The sequence below is a fragment of the Portunus trituberculatus genome, chromosome 40 (genome assembly GCF_017591435.1).
Source record: "Portunus trituberculatus isolate SZX2019 chromosome 40, ASM1759143v1, whole genome shotgun sequence".
In the NCBI taxonomy this organism is placed as follows: domain Eukaryota; kingdom Metazoa; phylum Arthropoda; class Malacostraca; order Decapoda; family Portunidae; genus Portunus; species Portunus trituberculatus.
In genome coordinates, this window is record NC_059294.1 from 2,609,158 (window position 1) to 2,617,500 (window position 8,343).

At 34.4% G+C, this 8,343-nt stretch overlaps 1 protein-coding gene across 1 annotated transcript in view; it reads left to right on the plus strand.

Moving 5' to 3' along the window:
- Window positions 1-8,343, plus strand: part of LOC123516172 (putative neural-cadherin 2) — a 468,611-nt gene that overhangs the window by 69,204 nt on the left and 391,064 nt on the right. The window contains exon 3 of the mRNA XM_045275338.1: window positions 5,392-5,458. The gene's annotated coding sequence lies outside the window, so the exon portion shown is untranslated. The remainder of the gene's footprint in view (window positions 1-5,391; window positions 5,459-8,343) is intronic.

The following is an 8,343-nucleotide window of genomic DNA, read 5'->3' on the forward strand; positions in this document are numbered from 1 at the left end:
ACACTAGACCAGCTACAATGTTCCACAATTTACTTGCACTTTAATATCGAAGATTGCCTCTCATGCACTTTCCCTCAGTTGAGCTCCATGTGTTTTCTCTCCAGGGCTTCTAGAAACATTCACGAAGCTGTCATACGTTTTAAACTCCTTCTCTCATATATATATATATATATATATATATATATATATATAAATATATATATATATATATATATATATATATATATATATATATATATATATATATATATATATATATATATATATATATATATATATATATATATATATATATATATATATATATATATATATATATATATATATATATATATATATATGTGTGTGTGTGTGTGTGTGTGTGTGTGTGTGTGTGTGTGTGTGTGTGTGTGTGTGTAATTATGGAGAGAATGTCATTAAATTTTTGTCCCACTGCATTATTAACTTGTTTCTACTGGTCTGATGTTCCCAGTGCACATTTCACCATTCAATAGTACCGTTAGCAATATTCACAATTGTTGTTCATGAAATACCTTTCCTGACACATCCATCACGTTGACGCATCAACTTTTTGATTCTCAGAATTTCCTCCTTTTGATGATTAACTTTTGTTTCACAGTTGTGTGGTTTTCGTCACTGGACAATATACACGTGCATTTTCTGAAATGGAAGATACTAATCTAAACTTATCACGCTCGCACCCACCCACCCACATATATCATATGACTGAGGGAGAGATTTATGCTCATCTGAAGGTTGAAGATGATGCAGCATGAGGCAATTTGCCGTGATGAAGACAGCAGGTAATCTTTATATTTTCGGTGAAGTGTGTCCTTGGAGTTTAGTACCGCACACGTTGCACTTCATGAGCCGAGGACCCGGCGCAAAAGAGGCACTTAGGGGGCAGATGCCATGCAAAATTCGTGAAACCTAAGAGGGGAGAACTTTATTTTTGTTTTTTTTCTCTTACTTGAATTATGTATCTTGCATGCTATGTATGGCTTTTGATATGAGATATAGTTTCTTAACATGTATTATCACATAGTAATATGTCTTGTTAATCTGTTTCCAGTAGTATCACTTAGGAATCAGCTGGTAAAGTCATTGCACACGCAAAAGTCAGTTCGTCTTATCGTGAGACGCTTCATATTTTGAGTGGAAGTCTTAGTTAATAAGAGTTTGAAATGAGCCTGAACATTACTACCGTTTCAATTCTGAAGTAATGCATCTTCTTGAAACTGCTCTCTCTCTCTCTCTCTCTCTCTCTCTCTCTCTCTCTCTCTCATGCGATCACCTAAACGTCGAAAAATACCTACTATTCTTTAGAATTGTTGGTAAAGATAGTATTTGTTCTACTTGAAATTCTGTAATGCAGACTGAAAGTGTTCTTTTATTTCTAGAAAATTAAGTTGCGGAACGCTGGATTAAACTGGCAATCATGGTGGCCGGGAAACAGGCAACTGCTTCTTTTGCTCATTATTCATGAGAACGTAGCTAATGAACCAAAAATTTTGCTTTCTCTCCCAGGAATCATCCAGCGAGCCGGTCTTGCTAATGGGTTTATGTCACCGACGCACAAGTACATATCGTCGCGCCTATCTGTGTGCAGCGCAAAAACAGGAAAACTCAAAACTGCATGAGGTTGAGAGAATATAACTATTACAAATAGACTGGTTTTCCTGCGACACTTGGTGTCACCAGACGCCTCACTCCAGTGATAAAATGTCATAACATCCATTGTTTGATGAAACTCTACGGATCTCTTACTTTCTTAATATTATTTATTAGTCTATGAGAATAAAGTAAATGTTTGCAGAACGTCCTTCATCAAAGCTATAGTTGATAGCTTTATTCTGCTTACTGTGTGTGCCCTTTTGGTCTCCCCATGCTCATTTACTATGACATGAGATAATGAACATACTTTTTTTTTCCTTTTATGTGTGTGTGTGTGTGTGTGTGTGTGTGTGTGTGTGTGTAATTCACTGTTTGATCTGCTGCAGTCTCTGACGAGACAGCCAGACGTTACCCTACGGAACGAGCTCAGAGCTCATTGTTTCCGATCTTCGGATAGGCCTAAGACCAGGCACACACCACACACCGGGACAACAAGGTCACAACTCCTCGATTTACATCCCGTACCTACTCACTGCTAGGTGAACAGGGGCTACACGTGAAAGGAGACACACCCAAATATCTCCATCCGGCCGGGGAATCGAACCCCGGTCATCTGGCTTGTGAAGCCAGCGCTCTAACCAATGAGCTACCGGGCCGTGTGTGTGTGTGTGTGTGTGTGTGTGTGAATATATATATATATATATATATATATATATATATATATATATATATATATATATATATATATATATATATATATATATATATATATATATATATATATATATATATATATATATATATATATATATATATATATATATATATATATATATATATATATATATATATATATATATATATATATATATATATATATATATATATATATATATATATATATATATATATATATATATATATATATATATATATATATATATATATATATATATATATATATATATATATATATATATATATATATATATATATATATATATATATATATATATATATATATATATATATATATATATATATATATATATATATATATATATATATATATATATATATATATATATATATATATATATATATATATATATATATATATATATATATATATATATATATATATATATATATATATATATATATATATATATATATATATATATATATATATATATATATATATATATATATATATATATATATATATATATATATATATATTCATTGATGTTTTGATGTGTCTCTAACAAACAGAGAGAGAGAGAGAGAGAGAGAGAGAGAGAGAGAGAGAGAGAGAGAGAGAGAGAGAGAGAGAGAGAGAGAGAGAGAGAGAGAGAGAGAGAGAGAGAGAGAGAGAGAGAGAGAGAGAGAGAGAGAGAGAGAGAGAGAGAGAGAGAGAGAATTTACTTTGGAATTAGTTGAAAATTAAGATTTTTGTTTGTAATTCAAATATCAGAACAAATTCTATGAAACTTTCTTTGTATAATGAGACTGATACTTCATTTCTGAATATTAAAGTAGCAAACCAAGAAGAGAACTATTGTCATGAGTAACAGTTTGCATCGCCAGTAAGTACAGGTGTGTACTTCATATGATATGATGTCTTATTTACTAGCATCAATAAATATGTATGAAATATTGCAAGGAAAATATATGAATATTGAAAATGTAGTTGGAGTGAGGATGCATCAGGTCGCAGGAGGAGTACGGGAAATATAGAAGTTGTGATTATAACTGAACATTCTCTTTCATTGGTAAAGAATAGGCGAGTAATAAATGCACAAAAAATGGTTAACTACAAGGCGGAAAGGAGTTCTAACTATAAAGAAGAAGGAGCGTTAGGTTCTTTGGAGAGAGTGCATTGGGTATGGGAGAGGAAGATGTTAGCGTTTACGTCAAGGATGCTGGGGTGGTGGCGCTCGTGTAGAAGAGGAAGCAAGAAATAATGCTGAAGAAACTGCCTGATAATGATAAAACAAAGATATTATGCGAGAGGAAGAAAATGCAAGTTTCGCCCTCTGTCTGTAATGGCTCAAGCGTATCAAACGACAATTTTGTTGTTGTCGAGATATTTATGTGCCGAGAGAAAAGTAAACCTCTAAATTGTATATATCAAGTGAAAATTTTTGAAACCTTCACTATTTCATGTAAATTTGATGCTGCTTTGTGTGTTTTATTGGAACAATTTAGTTTTTGGTCTTCATTTATCAATTTCTATCGCTTACAATTGCAACAATAACTTTTCACGACTGCAGTCAATTTTTTTTTCGACAAAAATCAAAGTATTACAGATTTCTCCAACACCTGATACCGATTAGTTTTTCTACTTTTGTTAGTAAACAAATTGTTTTTGTGAATTTATGTGAAGCAATTCTGAATAACGCACTTTTTTTTTCCATGTCCCATCTTAACGTGCCCTAAATGAAGTTCTTTACCTTTGCCTTAAATTGAAGGTCAGCATCTGGTCTATACAGCAATTACACAGGAAACGAGGCGAAGCTTTTGACATTTGTGGCAGTGAGTCCCGAGCTGCACTGTAGCGGGAGGATCGATCAATGTGTGTGTGTGTGTGTGTGTGTGTGTGTGTGTGTGTGTGTGTGTGTGTGTGTGTGTGGCGTGTGTGTGTGTGTGTGTGTGTGTGTGTGTGTGTGTGTGTGTGTGTGTGTGTGTGTGTGTGTGTGTGTGTGTGTGTGTGTGTTGGTAAGGGTGGCGGCAGCAGTAGCGTAGTCATGGAATGGTCTAGATGTTGGTATGCTTTGCGCTGCATTGTCTTAATGCCGGTGGTATTTGTGAGGCAGAGTGTTGTGTGAAGCAGTATTTCTACTGAGAAATGCCAACAACGATGACGATAAAAAAAAACCCAGCAGCAACAATAACAAAACAACAGGAGCAACAACAGCAACAACAACAATAATAACAACAATAACAGGAACAACAGCAACGATGATAATACTGAGAAGTAACCCATTCATTTAATGACTCCATATTTGACGGGTCATAATAGATACGTTTTCGTCTTCTAAGTAATGCCCGCTGGTGATCATGAAGTGCACTCCTCTCGTGAAAATATTTTTGCAGCCTCTGATTGGTTGCCAGAGTTGGTGGGTAGACTTTTAATTTCTAGGAGAGACGTAAACACTGACTCGTGAACCGCCGCGCCTGCACCCTCGAGGGACCAGGAAATTAAGAACTCATTTCTACAAAACTGCAGAAGAAGAAATTCGTATTGTACCATGACATACCTTCCTCCTGTTCGCTGAGTTTAAGGAGTGTCCACGCCCGTCACACTCAGTACACGCGACACACTGAGTACATGAGCCATTTATTATTATGCCTATTACTTCTTTTAAATTTTAAGTGTATTATATTTTTTCATGAGTAGGAAATTTTTTCTTTAATCATGAATAACGTTAATACTTATTATTCATTATTTCCTCATCTGATATCATCAGCAGTTTTAAAGCTGACGCAAAGACTTTTTTTTTTCATTCCACATCTTTCTTGCCTTGAAAACCAGTATTGTTAGTGAACCAATATTTTGAAGTACACTAATTTGTTTAATGTGCATCGTATATGTTTTGAATTCATCCCACATTTTGAATGCATGTGAAAGTTTCCTGTTATTGAGAGATATAGTCAGCCTTGTGGTGATTTTTCAAATTGCGATTTCTTTTATTCCCCCTATTGAACAGTGCCTTGGAATTTGTTTGAAATCTATTCTGTAACATACTCATAGATTTTTCCTCTTTCCTATAGGTAAACTCCGGCATCTAGGAAACGTTTCTGCTCCTTGGTTTGGTTGACCAACTGATACATTACCTTGGTAAGTGTAACTTTCCTTGTGGTAAAACTGATGGAATTAATTTGATATATTTTGAATATACAAATGCAAATGTAATGTATCTAAGACTAGAACATATCTAAGCTGTACATAAAAACATTTGTGCTCAGGATTAATTAACTTTTAGGACAAGCAATTTAGAAGATAACGGATGTAATTGAAATAATTTCTAACTCTTGCTTGACGTTCGTGCGATAGTTCCAGATATGAATAAGAACATAAGAACATAAGAAAAGAGGAACTTCTGCTTTTAACACTTCTAAAAATGATTCCTAGTACCCTATTTCCCTTATTTCTTATTTCTAGCCTTAATGCATTGCATCATTTGACCGAGATCAGAGCTGACTATGACTTCTAAATCTTTTTCATACTTGGAACTTCCTAGTGCCTCGTTATTTAGTGTCTATCTATTGTGGGGATTATCTCGACCTACGCTCAGTACCCCGCACTTGTTAATAACTGAACTGTATTTGCCATTTATCTGACCATTCATCCATCTTATCCAAATTTGCCTGCAAGGCAATAGCATCCGAATCTGACCTAATTAATCTACCTTTCTTCGTGTCGTCTGCAAGATAGGTAGATTAGTTAGGTCAGATTCGGACACCATTGTCTTGCAGTCAGATTTGGATAGGATGAATGAATGGTCAGATAAATGGCAAATGCCGTTCAACATTAACAAGTGCAGGGTAGTGAGCGTAGGTAGAGATAAGTATGAGCAACGTTACTGATGCCTCTAGGTATGCTTATTTTCGAAGATACGTTTTCTTTGTGCGACTAAGGCTTTCATTCGCTCCATTAATGTACTTCCTTTTTTTATCTTTATTTGTTTTCATGATTATATTAGTTAAATGAGGCGGAAAAGTCAGCTGCATAAGCTTGTGTTTGTCGTATATATATACTGAAGAGTTTTGCTTTAAAAGTTACACACACACACACACACACACACACACACACACACACACACACACACACACACACACACACACACACACACACACACACACACACACACACACACACACACACACATACACACACACACACACATATATATATATATATATATATATATATATATATATATATATATATATGTGTGTGTGTGTGTGTGTGTGTGTGTGTGTGTGTGTGTGTGTGTGTGTGTGTGTGTGTGTGTGTGTGTGTGTGTGTGTGTGTGTGTGTGTGTGTGTGTGTGTGTGTGTGTGTGTGTGTGTGTGTGTGTGTGTGTGTGTGTGTGTGTGTGTGCGTCATTGTGTAATTTACTAGACAATGATTACATATCCTCCTTGGATAAGTTGGAGGTGACACGTAGACAGTGTTGCTGTTATGTCCTTGCTTCAGCGGTACTCGTTGTGATTGCCAAAATTTCCTGGTGGACATTACCGATAACAGGAACTTCATGGACGCGAGAAACCTTTCTTTCGTTGCAGATGATGCAGTTGTTTTTAGATTTTATTTTGCTGTAACTTTTCTTTAACCTCTTCACCACTTGTCCTAAATTTCAATGTGCGATATGATTTAAATGTTCCTTTCCGTAAGAAAAAATAAGTTAAGTGATTTTTTATTAACACTATTCTGTATTTCGCTCAGACTGCATATTAGTTCGTCTGAAATCATACACACAATCTTAATGTTACTTTTTTTGAAGATTATCCTTCCTCTTGCATTTTAGATATTCGTCATATATATATATATATATATATATATATATATATATATATATATATATATATATATATATATATATATATATATATATATATATATATATATATATATATATATATTATCTTGTGTTAACTACGTGCAGTTTCCCTCCTCTTTTTCTTACCGTATGACACTGTGCAGCCTTTACAGTTCAGCTAATCCCTGCCACATTTTGCGTGCACCTTTAATGCCATAATGCTTGGAAACCCATTGTTGTTGGTGTTTTTGTTAGCTATGTTGTGTAGGTGTGATGATGTATTCCTCATTTGATCATTATTTCATGTCATTGTATGTTTAATAGTTCTTCTTTAATAGGATTTCTTGTTTGTTTTATTTTCATACTATTTAATTAAGTTCATGTTTAATTGTTGTTGTCACTGGGCAATCCATTTATCTTTGTTAGTCTGTTTTTAAAGTTCAATTTTTGCTCTGCAATTTGGTGTACTTTCTCATGTGCATGTTCTTTGTTTCATTTCTTATTTTTATTAGACAACACGTGTATGTGTGTCTCATATAACTTTTTTCCTTCGTAGTTTGTAATCTTCTTTTCTCTGTTTATATTGTAACATATCCATTTATTTTCTTAAATGAATTGTTAAACTGTTAAACATAATGATCTTCATCATCCACTAGAGAATCACACATTCTAGATTCTTTCTCACAATGTATTATTATAAGGAACGTAACAATCCTCGTACTACATTTTCCTCTTTACTGCGCTTGCCACACCCTGTTTTCTCATACTGCATAAGTCAATAATGTGCTTTGAGAATAGTTATCATGCATTATCAGAATAGCATTTCTTTTCTCTCCCTTAGCAAATATTTATTTATAATAATCCGAGGTGTTACTATCTAAAAGAAATCAAATCAAATAAAAATCTATCGTAATGCAGCAGTCACTGCTAGCAGGCTCCAGCAAAGCTTACAGGCAACGGAAATGGTGATGGTAACATTGTGTGTGTGTGTGTGTGTGTGTGTGTGTGTGTGTGTGTGTGTGTGTGTGTGTGTGTGTGTGTGTGTGTGTGTGTGTGTGTGTGTGTGTGTGTGTGTGAGTGTGTGTATATTTCCTTGGAAGGTTGACGTCTTTGTCTGGTTTGTCATTTAAATATGTGTCAGAACTGCAACAGCTGTTTAAACTCGTCTCTCAGTCACTCA